The sequence below is a fragment of the Octopus bimaculoides genome, chromosome 20 (genome assembly GCF_046866305.1).
Source record: "Octopus bimaculoides isolate indiv1 chromosome 20, ASM4686630v1, whole genome shotgun sequence".
Lineage (NCBI taxonomy): Eukaryota > Metazoa > Mollusca > Cephalopoda > Octopoda > Octopodidae > Octopus > Octopus bimaculoides.
In genome coordinates, this window is record NC_142947.1 from 7,211,115 (window position 1) to 7,229,052 (window position 17,938).

The following is a 17,938-nucleotide window of genomic DNA, read 5'->3' on the forward strand; positions in this document are numbered from 1 at the left end:
ACAGAATTTCCAAAACTAAGAAAATACATATATATACATATACCCCCCCCCCCCACTCTAACATTTAAGCTGAACATGATGCTTATATTAGCAACCAATGCCATCTATTGCTGACATTCAAAAGAGCAAATATAACAATGTCAAAATCACAGGTAAATATGTTAGTTTGTTTAGAGTGTCTCAAATATAATGGACAGAGACAAAACAACAACAACAACAGCAATAATGGTATCAAATTTTGACACAAAACCCAACACTTTTAAAGGAGAGTGTAAGTTGAGCACATCAACCCCAGTGCTCAACTGGGACTTATTTTAACGACCCAAAAGGATAAAAGCTGAAGTTGAGCTCAGTTGAATTTGAACTGCCACTATTACTACTACTACTCCAGCTACTACTCTTGATACAACTACCGCTGCTGCTACAACTACTATTTGTTAATTACTCTACAAGATCTCTATAATTGTATGCCAGAATATCTACAGTTCTTGGCAAGTTAGAGGTGTAAATGGTTCCAATTGAATAATTTTGGCTTAAATGGAAGTAAAAATCTTCATCTCTACAACACCAACAAGAACAATAAATGCTATTGAATGTGATTATGAATTGAATTCACCTGGAATTGTGAATTCAATCCTGACCAAAGCAGTAAAGGTGAAGGAGACCACTTCAACTGAAACTTTTAACCCTTCCATTACAAGCATTTTAATGAAATATGCTTGTTCAATAAATTTTCAAAATAATTAACTATCTGGGGGGATTTACTGCAATAAGAAACTTATTTTCACTTCGTCAATCATTTGGACATTGACAGACTATGTGACTGGTTTTAATTGAGGAAGGAATATCATAGAATCAAGTCAAGATGCATGGCTCAGTGGTTAGAGCATTGAGCTTACAATTGTGAGATTGTGAATTCAATTTGTGGATCAGGCTGTGTATTGTATCTCTTGAGCAAGACACTATTTCATGTTGTGATGTCACAGGTGCCAAGCTGTATCAGCCTTTGCCTTTCTTTTGGAGAGGGGAGACTGGTATGCATGGGAGACGGTTGGTTTTCCGCAAACAACCTTGCCCAGACTCATGCCTTGGGAGGGAAAATTCTAGGTACATATGATTCATTGTATCCCAGTTGTTTCACCTACCCAGTGAAATTATGGTAAATGTGGCAGATAATTCCTCAAATACTGGTGTTCATTAATATAATCCTTGGGTACTATCAGTAATCAAGATGTTACAGTGAGTAACACAGCTGCGACTGACTTAGGTAAAAATCCACCCAACAGACTTTCATTCAGTTTCTGTAGACTTAATTTCACTTTGATGAATGAATATCACCACACACACACACCTCCTTAGAGTGAATACCAACATTAGCATCCACCTGCAAAGATTTACTGCAATTTCTGATCAATGTTGTTAACACCTGTTTCAAATGCTCTTCTTCCTCATTTAACAAACTGACAGCTATTAAAGAAGGCATGGGCAACTTTCTTTGAGAAGCTGGCAGCATGAGACATACCTCATCATCAAGTAGGCCACACTACTAAAAGAAGTCTAAGTAATTTTTTGTTAGGCATACCATTCAGAAAATGTCACAAGCTACAGCTTGCATGTGGCTGTATTCAAGCTTACCATACAAATTCTAAAGACAGGGAGGTAGACGACCAGTAACCCAACAAAACCATATAGAAATAATAGAAGGATGTGAAAGTAGGATATCACAAACCACACCATTCCTTATACTTGCAAGAGGAATTCTGCAGAAGTTAAGTGGGATACTGCAACTTTAACCTGGTCTGTATTTGTTACCTGGGCAAAATTTAATCCTAGAAATATAAAACCCCATCATTGAGAGTTTTTTTTTGTTTTGTTGTCTTTTAAATTAATGATTAATCATGAAAATCTTAATATTCTGAAGCCCAACAAACATCCATGAAGATGGATTAAATATACCGTCTGTCTGTGTGTCTCTCTTCCTTTTAAAGAAAAGATTAGTTATTAATAGGGGGGCAAGGAGGGGGAGAGAAAGAGGTGCATATAATAGAGCAGGTGCACCACCATGTCAGCTGTATGTGTGTATGTGTTTATATAGATGTGTGTTTGTATATCTATGCGTGTGTCCCCTTCAATATAAGCACATATACATTTGAATATTTCAATGTTAGACAAGTGCAAGTGTATTTCAAGAGAGGACGTTGCTGGGTGGGAAAATGTGCAGCGAAACTTCATCTGCTTTGTGTTTTTGCATCTGCACAGAAATGTGCATTTACTTATAGATAGATTTATTATAAAAGCTGCTATCAAGCACAAATAGTAAGAGACAAAAATAGCAAAATGGAGTTAGACAAGTAATGGTTTGGACAGGTTTACTATTAACACTTTTTAAGAAATAAGGAAAAACAAAAAAAACTCTACACCTTTTTTTCGTGCTCTCCATCTTCCCAAGACACCCTTAAACTTATTTAATCCCTAACCTTGTTTATAGCTGACCTTTGATCTCACAGGGAAACAACTTCTAGTATATTCCATCTGTGTGCATGTGCACGCATGTACACATGCATAAAATCATCATCATCATCATAATGCCCACTTTTCCTTGATTGCATGGATTTGATAGGATTTGTTGACAGATTTTCTATGGCTGGATAGATTGATAGTAATATTTCCTCCATGACCAGACATATTTTTGCAGAATACCAGAAATGAATGACAGCTTCTATGACAGTGAAACTCATTTATAACTAACATGCAATGTCAAGACCATTACATACACACACACAAAGCCTTGGGTCAACCTGGGGTTATAATGAAAGACATCAAAGTGCCACACAGTGAGACTGAACCTGAAGCCATTTGAACTTCTCAATCACAGTCACACCTGCAACTATATATATATATATATATATATATATATATATATGTATATATATATATATATATATACATATATATATACATATATATATACATATATATATATATATATATATATACACTAAACGTTCTAAATATTGTAAATATACCCTCTAAAGATCAGGTTAAATAGTCTGGAAAATTATAATATTAATGAGCTGGAAGAAGTTCTAGGAGTTATTACTGGACGTCTGTGTCTGTCTCTCTCTCTCTCTCATGCAAAAAGCAGGCTGTAATGAAGTAAATGAAAGATGTGTGATGTTGCATGGTAACGAGAGATGAGGAGTTGATTACGGAAGTGCAATGAAATTAGAGAAGTGAACTGTGAACGATCTGTTGGATGTGACATGGTTAAGCTGCATGGAAGGCTGAGCAAACAGCTGGGAGGGAGAGGCAAGTGGACTGATAGAGGTATGTGAAGGGACAACACCTGCTGAGTAGAGTGGTGGTGGTGTGTGTATGTGATGGAGACAGATGGTGGAAGGTATTGAGACATAGTTATATTTGCTGCAGGTCAGAGACAATGGAGCACCTTACAAGAAGTGAGAGGTGCTTGATGAAGATAAATCAAACTCATCTCTGCAGAAGGAAATGATAGAACACCATGATATACATACTTGCATGCACACAGATACACATGCACTTACATGCATATATGCAAATACACAGATGCACATACACACATTTTAGCAGTTCGGCAAAAGGGACCAACAGAACAAGTACCAAAATTAAAGAGACTAGAGTTCATTTGTTAACTAAACTAGGGGTCCCCTAAGTGGTCAATACTGACCACTAAGGGTGGGGTGTCTATAGGACTATTCAAGGGGTTGATAAATGCCTGGAAACTGCACATCTACTTATTATTGTTTAAAAGTAGAGTTTTCTTTATACCTGCAACTGAAGGAGTGTATATGTTGTGCATACCTTCCCTTGAAGGTAGTGGCTTGCAATGCCATTGGATAGTGTGAGGGTGGTTTCATAGACAATCGCTCTTGAGAGACAGGATCCTCCCAGTGGGCAGTTGGTAGAATTTCAACAATTACAAGTTGGGGTGTGTACCAGAGGTTGTGGAAGTATGTGTTTGTGTCTGCTGTAGCATGTGATGTTAGAGGCAATGTTGCCAAAGCAGGACTAATTGGCCACAACATTGTAGGGGTTGAAAAGTTTATAACATGTATGATATAATACATGTGTGTGTGTGTATGTATGTGTGTGATAACATATACATACAGATATATATTTGTGAATGTGTGAGTGTGCATAGCAGTCTGTATATATTTTTGTTACCCCAAAACGGAATCTTTCATTATGCCAATGAAATTGAAAACTAAAATTCTATAATCACCAATTATATTTTGGAACGTTATATAACCAATATTTTACTAAGTTATAGGCTGACCCTTTCAACTAGAAGTGATATAATTAATAAACCATAACACATTAGAATAGGTCCTTTTAAAGTAAAAAACAAAAATGATGCTTGACTATTTTTTTTTTAAACCCCTGCTTTTTCCTTTCTGACGCCCCTCCTCACCAACTCCATAGTCCATGTGATAAAAGGGGAATTAGTCATCAGCTATTGACACTGAAAGACAATCAGATTTACTTCCAACTATTGAAATGACACACATTTTTGGTAAAGAAACAGTGTGATGTGTAATGTTTGGAATATGACAGAGGAGGAGGAGGAGGAAAGATTAGAGATGAGGGTGTGTGTGTGTGTGTGTGTGTGTGTGTGTGTGTGTGTGTGTGTGTGTGTGTGTGTGTGTGTGTGTGTGTGTGTGTGTGTATTAAAGTACAGAAGCAAAGGAAATCTGCCAGACCAGTAGCTACTAATCCACACACACACACACAAATCAGTATTTATATAAAACCCTGCTGCAGAAAGCAAACATAAATATTGTTTTACACAACAACACACTGCAGAGGAAATGTAATTCACATACAGACAGACAGACTCACAGACTCTCACACTCACACACACACACACACACACACACACACACACACAGAGTGAGTGAGAGAGAGAGAGAGAAAGAGAGAGAAAGAGAGAGAGAGAGAGAGAGAGAGAGAGAGAGAGAGAGAGAGAGAGAGAGAGAGAGATATGCACACACTGCACTATCTGATCCGCCGACAATAAACATACAACAGTGAGTGAAGCAGCCATCCACCATGGCAGCAACTGCCATCAACAGAGAGAGAAAGAGAGTACATAGTGTGTATATATATATATATATATATATATATATATATATGTATACACACACACACACACACACACACAGAGTTTGAGCCTAGGCATGAATTTGTAAGCAGCAGCGGAGAGAGAGAGACAGACAGACAGAGGGGTAGTGGAGTGATTACACACAAACACACACACAAGCCTAGGAGAGGACACAATACAGCAGAAGCACAACAGTCACTCCCATGGTTTGTCCTGACAACTATGGAGAGAGACAAAGAGAGGGAGAGAGGGAGATATGGTGTCTATTAAGACTACCAATATTACTAGTGTTAAATGTAATGTTGGTGACCTTGTTAATACAACGCGTGCGCATACACACATGTGCATACACACTCATACATGTGTGTGCATGTGCGCGCGCACACACACCATAATAACTACTGCCATCAGCATAAATAGCTGTATCTCTGGCAACTAAACACCACCACCAGCACACACACATATATATACCACTACACCACCAGCACTACCAGTATGTCACCACCACCACTAGAATGGGTAGAAGGGACAGTCAGTTGATCTGCTAGAAATACCAGCCCGTTCTCCCTCAGATCATACACACCCTACAATTTTACATAAGGGACACACTGGATAATGTTGTCTTAGATAACCTTAAACATAAGGTATAGTGACGGTTAAATGCTTTCTGATCCAGGCTTGCTTGATCAGGGCTGACCTGGGGTTAAACAACAACAGCTACATTATATGCTAGTAATTTTAAAACAACCAAATCAGAGATTATATAGAAATATACTACTACTACTGCTGCTGCTGCTACTACTACTACGATGACAATGACAGCTGCTACTGCTGCTGCTAATATTGAACAACAGCAAGTAGAATATGGCTAAATGGTTTAAATGTTGAGGAACTGTGAATAAGAAGAGGGCTGAGTTTGGACAAACTTCCCTGATGGTATTTATATAATGGGTGGTCAATAGGTAGGTATCAATACTTACATTAATAGAGCTGAAGGGATTGTAGGGAGCAAGAAAAGGGGAAGGGTAGAGCTACTTTAAACATTCCCTCCCCTCCCTCCCTCCCTCATGTCCCACACTCTACGGCAGCTGAACTTAGGGAAACCCAGCTGAAAAGTGTAGCCGCATTGTTAAGTTTAATATCAGAGATAATCAGAGCACCTGTCGTGTGTGTGTGTGTGCATGCGCGTGTATTTAATCAACTCCTGTGTGTACTGGATGGAGCCAGATTGCTACAGCTGTCACACACTACCACCCTGCTATTACCCAGCTAACCCCCCCCTCTATCAATAACACTTGTCAGCTATATTATATGTGTATGATGTTACCCACAAATACTCCATGCACAGCAAACCTGTATTTATTTACCTTTTGCTCATTTCACTCATTAGACAGCAGCCATGCTGAGATACACCTTAGAGGGCTTGAGTCGAATTGACCACACCCTTGGTACTCATTTTTTAAAAATTTTAAACTGGATTACTTATTCCATTGGTCTCGTGCCAAACCAACTCCAGTTCTTAACCATTGGTGATGGACAAACACAAATAAACACATGTTTAATTTATATGATGGGCTACTTTCAGTTTCTGTCTACCATATCCACTCACTAGTTGTGTACCGGGATAAATGCAATCAACTGTACCCCTCCCTCAAATTTCAGGCCTTGTGCCTATAGTAGAAACGATTATTATTACCTCCGCTTTAGCGAAGGCATTGTTTTTAGTGATGTTTGATTGTCTGTGGACAAGATATCTCAAGAACTGCCAGATGGATTCAGATGAAATTTTCAGGTATGTTTGGCCTTCTAACTGGCACAAAATGATTAGATTTCGGGATTGATCCAGTACTGGACAAGGATTCTGGATTATTTTTCCTGTTTTTTTACTTAATTTTTTGAGAGTGGTTGGATTCAGTTTTAGTATTCTTATTTGTGAGAGCAGTTGAGTTTATTTCAGATATTCTCATTTCAAAAATCATCTCTAATCGTTGTGAGGACGTTGGTGTTGCCTTGGCAGAGGTTTGCGCTCTCTGAGTGCTCTTATTATTATTAGTATTAAGGCAGCAAGTTGGTAGAATAGTTAGCATAGTTAGCACCACTATCATCCTCACCTTCTCTTCTAAAATGTGAGTAACCATGTAGCTACCCTTTAGCAAGAAACCTGTTCTCTGCTGGCCCCTTCACATTCACTTGAACACCTCATTCTACAGTATAAAGCAGCTTCCTTCTCTTCTGCAACCCAACTCAGTCTTGCAATCTGCATGGCAACTTCACTGGTGATGGTGGCATGTAAAAAGTACCCAGCACGTGCTGTAAAGTGGTTGATGTTGGAAATGGTATCAAGCCATAGAGACTATGTCAGATTAGACAATGGAGCATGTTGCAGTCCTCAGACCCATCAGATCCTGTCAAACCATCCAACTCATTGCCAGTTTCGAATATGGACATCAACTGATAACAATGCCAAAGCACACACACACACATACATAACTCCTATCTCTGAAAAAAAATCTGGTCCTTATACTGTCCCTGTGACGGTATTGTGGAAGAGTGTGTATAATTAAACACTTTAGCCCAAGAGTCAGTTACTCTCAAATGTGTCCAGTAAGAAATGAACTGACAAACTACCAAACAACTGCTGAACAGTACTGTCCCACTACCACAGCATATTAGAAATTGTAGAATGAATTAATGGAAATAGTTTATGACAGGCAGAAAAGGAAGAAAAAAAAAGCCTCGGATTTCTGAAAGAAGAAGAGAAGAAGACTGTGTGACCTGTCAAACATGTCACACACAAAAAAAGATGACACGAAGGAACTTGGTAATTAATTAACCTTTATAATATGACTGCCTTGATCTACTGACTGCCTGGCCTGCCACTTTTGTGGAGAGAAATAAAACACAGATGATCTCTTCTGTAAGATAGATATATCATCAACATTACCACCACCACCACCACTATCATCATCACTGTTGTTGCTGGCATGGACTGAATGAGACTAACTGAAGCAACATTCTAAGGTTGGATGCCCTTTTTGATGTCAACCTGTTACTTTATTCTCTGACTTAACACCAACTGCAAAAATGCCAGATGTACTATTTCTGTGGGGCATAAATATCATCTCCATTTGATTATATATCTATAGGGAACCTTCACCCTCTCTCCTATTTCTTAGTAAACTATCTCTCTCTCCCTCTTACTTTGAAAGCAACTGTAGGTGGTGGCAGCAACAGTCTCCAGTCAAATGTTCCCATACACGCACGCACACATACACATCCTACACAGTGAAGATATATTCACAATTTGCACAGCAAAACAAACATTTGTGTACATGTACATAGATACACGTGGGTGTGTATTTATGACCATTGTATTGGGTTAAAATGACAGCAGCACAACAGATAAAGTGTCTCTTTTACACCTTCAACGTTATCATGTGTCATTGAGCAGTCCCTTTTGTTCTTTACTGCAATTTTCCGACAACTCCCTTCAAATGTTGATTTATAAAACATTATAACAGAGAGAGCAGACAATCCAGCAAGAAGACATCACAATTAAAAATAAATTGATGAGCAACATTCGTTAGTGTCAGATAAAATCCTCATGGTATTTCATTACATCTCTATGTTCTCACTTAAATCCTATCCACTCAGGTGGACTTAGCCTTTTTCCCTATCAACATTGATAAAATTAAGTACCAGTCAGATACTAGGTCCTGACATAAATGACTATATACCTTCAAAGGTGGTGCCTTGGCTATCCCAACATCAACCGTTGTTGGGCTGCTACGCAGGGTACCAAGCCCACTGTAAAAACACGGATGTTCAAAGTCGAGGTAACCAACCAGAACACATACCAAGATGAAATCAAACAAGTGACACGTGGTCACTTGACATGTTAAAAATAGCAGCCAATCCTCCTTCAAACCACATCCTACCATTTTGAAAAACGGAAAACATATTGGATAATTTAGTTCAAGTTGCACTATACCAGGGTGAGGAGTGGACATGGAATGGCCATGGGTGTTAGCAGGCTAAACAACAACATAAAAGTCTTCAAGGGGTTGCCTTTTATGAGATGAAGCTGGATTACAATATTGGATCAGTAAGTATATAGATACGGAGAAGATCATAATTGGAAACCCTGTGTGTGTGTGTGTGTGTGTGTTATAGGAATTGGTCAAGAGACACATTGGCTAGGCTATATAGATTTAAATGTACATTTTGGTTGACAGGCCTTGGATGTCAATCAACCTTGGTTAAAGGTAATAATACTTTTAGAATGGGTGATTCCATTTTTGGGGAGAGGGAAGAGAGAAAAGAAAAAGAAAACAGTGAACTGGTGGAAGAAATGAAGAGGAAAAACAAAAAAAAAAGAGGGAAAAATTTAAGAAAAGAACAAAACCAGTTTTTAATGAACTTCCTGTTTGCAGAGATACCTTTGTGGAAGTAAACAGCTTAATTATAGATATAATTAATTAGAAGTAAATTAACAAAAGGCAGAATATGACACAAACACATAGTGATTATTTAAGGATCAAAGGCAACAGGGTTTCCAGAGGTGGAGGGGAAGTGGAGAAAGAACTCATCTTTTATCTTTTACTTGTTTTAGTCATTGGATTGTGACCATGCTGGAGCATGCATCCCAACACAATTCTTACACTCCTAAGTCAGATACTTCTATCTATCCCTTTTGCCAAGCAGCTATATTACAGGGACATAAACAAATCAACATGAAATAAAGGTTGTGTGTGCAGTTACATTAATGTTTATCCAATAGACTTCTGATTTCACTCACAAGGTTTGAACATGTGGCCCAAAATTGGGATTGAAACTGATACCACATGATCATGAAGGAAAACTTGTTAACCACACACTTATACCCACATGTACAGCAGACATCATACACAAAAGAAAGTAACTCTATTGAAACCAACCAACCTGAGACCATCCAAGGTTCTAGGTTCTGATGACACACAATTTCTATTTTTAAAATATATTTGAAGAAAAATCTGGTCAGAAGTTCATGTAAGAACCTTCTGAACATCAATTTAATCAAGCAGAATTTTAAATACTTATTTATTTATCTTTTTAAAAGTAAATCTCTCTTAATTGTTTATTTTCAAAATAGCACATGATTTTGTTAGAAATACGGTGAGGAAAAGTTTACAAAATATCTACGTCTTTCAACAAATAAACAATAACGTGGGTGTAAAACCCAAATCAGGCAATGGCTAAGATGTCTGACTGTCAGGTCATGGGTCAAAGGTTCTTGCACATTATGCACTTGAAAGGATATTTAATTCTAAATGTTATGCTTGACCGGATTGTAAAGAATGCCTAAAGGTGTGCAGAAACATGAGTTGTACACACACACACACACACACACACACAATGCGTGTGTGTGTGTATGTGTCTGTACACGCCTTTATCTATTCCTTACACTATATGTGAGTACATCCATGTGTATGCATGTGTACATATGTACATGTTGAGTCTATGTACTAAGGTTTCACTGTCCACACTTGTGTCTAGAATGTCACAAACCAACCACACTTAATTGTCACACCCACCTTTTCATTCTTTCTGGTAAATCTAAGCGAAACAAACTAGATTGTTTTGGTTGTGTAATATATTTCCTGGTTAAAAAAAACAAAAACTGTAGGGGCTATCATGTGTCAGCAAGACAGCTTGACCTGTTGAAGGCCACTGTCAAAACCAGCATAAAGTACCTCTGTCTTAAAAATGAAGCATAACAGCAGGACAATTAAGAGTCACCAACAGAACAGAGATCATCAGATATTGGAAATAATCTAACATATTGGATTTGATTTCTTGCTCCGCAGGTGTGAGTGAGAAAGTGAGAAAGAGTGACTTCAACTCAAAGAGTCTGATATTTGAGCGAGAGTGTTTATTGGAGAAGAGACTATTTCTACACCATAGCAATGGAGGAAATACCTACTTCTATACATGGTGGTGACATTGGTGACAGCTGTGATAGTAATGGTGGTGGTAATGATAATGGTGATTGAAATTTCTATCAGAATCATAAGCATGAGGTGCAGAAAAAGTGACCCCCAGCAGTTCATTTACTCAAATATTACTAGGCCTACTTGTCCAAAGTCTACTGTCTTGCCAACAGATTTCACAACAGTGCCTGCCTTACAAACTCATCATCTGGCCTCACTAGTAAACAGTCAAGGTAGAATTGGTAGAAGGAAATGGCTGGGTGAGGTTTGTTTCAGTTGTAATGAATTTGATGTGAATGCACCGAGAACAGAGTTTACAGTGAGTAGTAAGAGATTTATGAATGAGAAATTTACTGGGTTAGGAGTTTAAGTGGCCAGAGACCAGAATCTAATGTAAGTGGTGGTGAATGTGGTTGTATCAGTTAACAGTTAATCTAAATAAAGAATGCTGCTGGTTAGGTGGAGTTGAGTTGGCCTGGTTGGCGATAGGCAGTGATGTTGTAAGTGGGTGTGACATGAAAAGTGAAACACACAGAGGAATGTTGTTGATGTTGTGTGTCGATATTACTATGGTTGTCTGATTAAGAACATCCCTTAACTGGCAAGTTTGACACCTTCAACAGCACAAAGAAAGAGTGCATGCTTGCACCAGTACATTTCAATCTCTTCTGAACACTGTTGATGGGTAACTACATCAAATACTAGTGAAGGTGAGTGGCTTGGTGGTTAGGGATATTTGGCTCATAATCATAAGGTCATGAGTTCGATTCCTAGCAGCACGTTGTATCCTTCAGCAAGACTCTTTATTTCACGTTGCTCCAGTTTACTCAGCTGGCAAAAATGAGTTGTACCTGTATTTCAAAGGACCAACCTTGTCACATTCTGTGTTAAGCTGGATCTCCCTGAGGACCATGATAAGGATATGTGTGCCTGTGGAATGCTCAGCCACCTGATGTTAATTTCATGAGCAGGCTGTTCCATTGATTGGATCGACTGGAATTTTTGTCATTGTAAGAAACAGTTCCAGTTATTTACACCCAATTCTGTCTTGATTGCTCTTAGATTGTCATTGTTTTGCAGTACATGAAGATTTTCAAGAAGTTTATACTGGAAGCTCTATTTTCCCCAAGACTGTTACATTCATAGCACATTGACAAAATCTGTAGCAAATCTCAACAAATTCTCAAATGCATCAAAATGTTGAGTGGTGCTTGGAGTGCCTCTAGGTACACTATGAGAGAATAATAAAATATCTGCTCTTACCCCACCCCATGTGACCATATCTGCAAGTCTGAGTTTGGCTTAACACACACAGAGGTATGTTACACTGTTGACACAGATGTTGGCTGTACAATATATTGTCTTTCTCAGACTATGAGAGGATGCTACCATCATCATAATCATTAAAATAAGAGACATAAGCTCAAGGATGGCCCAGGGAACTTTAAACAAGCAGTTTACAATGATGAGATTATCAGATTAATGGCTGTTACTGCCATAATAAATTGGCGTTGGAAATCTGTCAAAGTAAACAAAGAAAGTTTATTTTGATCCAATTGATGAGAGAAAATAAAGGGTTAAAAATATTTCTTTATCGGATTAAATAATATATACACATACTGTGAATATATGTGCTATATATGATTATATGTGTGTAGTTAAGTAAACACACACACATACTGTATGCGATTATATATGTAGTTAAGTAAATACACAGATACACACACATACACCAATGTTTACAGCAAAAGTAGATGCCATAGCTGATCTGATCATACATTCATTGATTCATCAAATTAAATTAGCTTATCAAAAATAACGCAAGACGAGTTGGCGTGTATGTATCTGTGTATAGAAAATGTGTGTATGGCAAATTCAAGTGCACCACTATTCTGTTTTGTGTGTGTGTGTGTAGAGAGAGAGAGAGAGAGAGAGAAAGAGAAAGAGAAAGAGAGAGAGATAGAGAGAGAGATAGAGAGAGAGAGAGAGAGAGAGAGAGAGAGAGAGAGAGTTCTGTGGTGGAGATTCTAATCAGGAATTTATTTTGTTACAAATCAATGAAGAATGGTGGGTAAGAAGAGAGGCCAGAGGTTAACTTCACTGAAAAGAGGTGAAAGGTGAGTGATTTAATTGGAGAAATATACTAGAAATATGTCCATGTACTCTCTTTTCATGATTTAAAAAGATTTAAGTTTTATAAAGACATTTAAAGAGGAAAGAAGGCTTATATATCATAGTTGATAGAATCCTCTTCCAATATACAACTGGTACTTATCACCAACCTGGGAATAATATGAACTTATGTTGAAGAAAGAACATAATTATTTAGTCACTCACAATATGCTCCAGCAGGACTGACCTAGAGCTAAATGCAACAACCACCACCACCGCCTTACTATAAAATATTAAAACTTTGATGAGTTAGAGAGGGGAAGGGGTTGGGGTAATTTGTACACTGAAAGATTTTCAGTGAAATGAAATGTAATGATTTGCTGACTATATGACAGATTTGAGAGGACAGATAGATGAAAGTAAGATAACAAAACAAGAATACAAATGTGATAATCTGCTAAAGAGATTAAAGTAATGAAATAACAAAAGAATAAAACAAGATGAACGTAGAAAAAAATAACCTTCAAATGAGTTGCTGGATAGTTTTTGGTCAACCCTTTCCCCCAATCAATCCAAAACACTATCAATTCCTAATCACCTCGTTAGGACCTAGATGAAGATTCTCAATCATTTTAACATCTACTTTTCAATGCCTGCATAGGTCAAACAGAATTTTCTGAGGCAGATTTTCTGCAGCCAGATGCCCTTTCGGTTGCTAATCTTCACTCATTTCCAAGCAAGCTAATATTTCCCTTATGGGCAGAAATCTTTTTGCAGAAGATTGAAAACAATATAACACCACCTATATTAAAGTGACACTTGTTTACGACTATCACATGACGTCAGAACAAGGACGGGCACACATCTGATGCCAACCAAATCCATGCTTTTGGTCAACCCAAGCCTATAGTTAGGAGAAACTTGTCCAAGATATCATACAGGGACTGAACTCAAAATCACATCGATGAGAAGTAAACTTCTTAACCACTTACCCACACCTACACCCCACTCAATAATTTTTTGCAGCATCTACTTGAAATCTCTCTCAAGATTCTACAAAATTTACTGTTGATTATATCAGCATTGATAAAATTATAGAGTTTCTGCTATTCTTGAACAACAATTTGGTTTCAAATAAAACAAAATACTGAGAAGTTTCAAATGAGGGAGAGGGGAATATTTAAGTAGTATTAATGATAATAAAAACTGTGAAGTTTAAATTTCACCAGCTTTTACTTTACGAGAGTTTTGTAATAAGATAAATCTGAATTCAATGAATAATGTGTTTACAAAAAATGTTCAAAGCAGTTTGTAGTGTGTGTGTGTATGTATATGGGATAGAGAAAGAGACAGTGTGTGTGAGACAGAGAGACAGACAGAAAGAATGTGTGTACGAGTGAGAGAGAGAATGTGAGACAGAGAGACAGACAGAAAGAATGTGTGTACGAGTGAGAGAGAGAATGTGAGACAGACAATGTGTAAGAGTGTAGTATATGTGAATGTGTATATGTGTGTGTGTGTGTGTGTGTGAGTGAGTACATGTATGTAATTCATGGAGAGAATGTGCATGCACATGTGTGTGTGTGTGTGTGTGTGTGTGTGTGTGTGTGTGTGTGTGTGTTTGAGCAGCAAGCTATTTTGGTCAACATATGATAATAGAATGTTATCAAGGTGGGGATTAATTAGTAGTCTCATCCATTAGAAACTATGGAAGACCAAAATAAATGTAGGAACCTGTTGTGGAATATGAGCAGATTAAACAACTGTAGAGCTTAATCCCTTTACTGAACAGTCACCACTCAGCTGGAATTAAGAAAAAGAAAAGAAAACCTAAACAAGTACTCTAAATGAAAGTGATGAAGAGGCTGATAATGAAAATGATGTGAGGAGGAGAAAGAGGTATTGAAAAAAAAATGAGAAAAAAGAAAAGCATTTCTTCTAAGTTGGCAGGTAAAATTTGAGAAAATAAGAGTTACTCAACACCAAAAGTTGGCATAGATTTGGGTTTTTAAGAGTGCAGGAACAGATTAATTGGGTTTAATTGCAATTAGTAATTAGTCTGTTGGCTCCATCCAGTCTTACTTCAAGTTAGAAATGTATCTAACAGACAACAACAACAAAAAATATACATATATGGAAATTAACTGTAAATAGTTTTGGGACCTTAAAACCTGATATGGTATAACTTTTTATTTGGGTTCAATAATAATAATAATAATAGTTATTATTATTATTATTATTATTATTATTAACACTAACGTTGTTAATTACTAAAGTCATCATCATCATCCCAACCTCATGGTTTGGAGTTCTGTCCCACTGCATAGCACCTTGGGCAAGTGTCGTCTACTTTTGCCCTAAGTCAACCAAAACCTCTTGAGCGGATATGGTAGACAGGAACTGAAAGAAGCCATGTGTGTGTGTGTACATATATGCAAGTGAGTGTTTGTGTCTCTTTGTCGGATATTACAGGATTGTTGTCTAATCATGGGGAAATATTACTTTGTTTGAACACAGGTAAGTGTTGGTGATGAGAAGAGCATCCAACGTTAGAAAAATCTGCCTCAATTAAAAACTGTCCAACACATGCAAGCATGGAAAAGTGGACATTGAAACGACAATGACAATGAACACTGGCACTGTTAATGAAGTGTCTACTCAGGTGTAAAACGGAAATTCCAGAGACAACCATTCCCTCCAAATACAGTTTTACCAAAATACTAAACATGTCCCACAACTGGTGTTCTAAATATTTCTTCCTTGATGCCCCACCACCCACTCCATCATCTCATCTCACACTTCACAAATTAAAACTATTTTATAATAAAATCATTAAATAAACGAGAATACTGACTGCTGGATAGAGGTAGTGGGGCAACTAGTGATGTAATGTGAGTGATTTTATGACACCACTCAACCCATCCCAAAGATAATTAATTATCTAATACTAGTTAACACAGACAACAACAACAACAACAGTATTCACCCACCATTGCATGAAAATAATGTAAACATTTTAATCATCTTAGTTTATCTAACAACCCTTCAAGTTTTTTAGTTTGTTTAAGGCCATGCCAATGACCCTTTTTCAGACCCTCAAACACTGGTGGGAGAAAGTTATTCTGGCTTCTATCCAAGTCACAGAGTGGATCCCCTTAAGAAGTATGCCTGGTGTGCTAATGATTCTGCCAGCTTGCCACATAGTCTTCTTCTTATTATCATCATCATCTTCATCATTAGCATGCTGGACAAAATGCTTAGTGGCATTTTGTCCGTCTTTACATCCTGAGTTCAAATTCCCCCAAGAATGACTTTGCCTTTCAGCCTTTTGGGGTTGATAAATTAAGTACCAGTGAAACACTGGGGTCGATGTATTCGAATAGAAAAGATTATTAATAATAAAACTAATAATGACAAAATAATTGATAATCGTTTCTATGGTAATGGTGGTTTAGTTGGTCACACTGACTCCCACATATGACTGGTACTTTATCAGCATCAGAACATGAAGAGCCAGATGAAATACTGAAGTAACTGAAGACAATTTGTCTGATATTCTTAACAATTCTTCTAATCCACGACTGAATAATGAAATTAAAAAAGAAAGTAAATCTTTTGTTATTATTTCCAAAATTAATTAAAATACAATATAATTAGATTATATAATTAGAAAAGGGTTAAACAACATGCGAGTGTTACCCGCAAAATAGTTGACAAGCCAATAAAACATCATCTGTAGGATATTGTTACTTTTGCAAGGGTGTACTGTAACAGTCGAGATAATTAGCTGACGCCAACACCACTACCAACAACAATCTCTGTTATCTTCAATGACAACAACAACAACAGTTAGAAAGTACAGTTCAGCTCACCACAACATATCAGATGACATGAGCCAAGATGCTCAGGTTTCAATCACGCTCCTAGTGTTTCACCGTTCTATTACATCTGGTCTCTATTGATTTCAAGTGGAACCCAATGATAAATAATAAATGTATAACGATGATGATGATTCTGGAGAGGGGTCAGAGAGCAGAGGTCAATCAAGGTCTAAAAGATAAGCATGTACAGATCAGAAAGTAGTAAGGGGATCAGAAATGGCGGGGAGAGGAGGAAGTAATTATGTCTTGCTATCCCCAAATAAATATTTTCAACATTTCTGCTTTCTTTGTTTATAAGGAATGGAGAAGACAGAATTTTGAAGGTTTATTCTTCACTCAGAGGCACCATTTTTGCATTGGTTTTGCAAGAGCATGAATCTCTTTCTTAGTGGCAAAATTACTCTCTTAAATTACAGTATTAAAATGTGTGAGTGTGGGTGTCTGTGTGCCACCCATGCTATCATAGAAAGTGAACATTAAAAGACGACAATGATATACACAAACACAAATCAATAACCCCACCAAAACATCTTTTATACATATATACATATTTATATATACACACACACGTACATACATAAAGCTAAATAGATAGACATTACACACACACACACACACACACACACACACATCATGAGTTGATTTCAAACAAATACATTTTTTTTTTCTTCAGCAACCGAAAATTAAAAATGTTGCTTTGTGCAAAATCCTAAATAATCTTGTCCTTCCTCCCACCACGACCACCATTCCTCAAAATGGCAATGGGTTGGTAAATGGACCTAGCTGTTCAGTAGTCGTCAGACAATAATTTCTCTGGTTGTGTTCTTGGAGCAGGT

At 37.4% G+C, this 17,938-nt stretch overlaps 1 protein-coding gene across 5 annotated transcripts in view; it reads right to left on the reverse strand.

Moving 5' to 3' along the window:
• LOC106869197 (uncharacterized) overlaps nucleotides 1-17,938 on the reverse strand; it is a 150,758-nt gene that overhangs the window by 30,474 nt on the left and 102,346 nt on the right. The window lies entirely within an intron of this gene.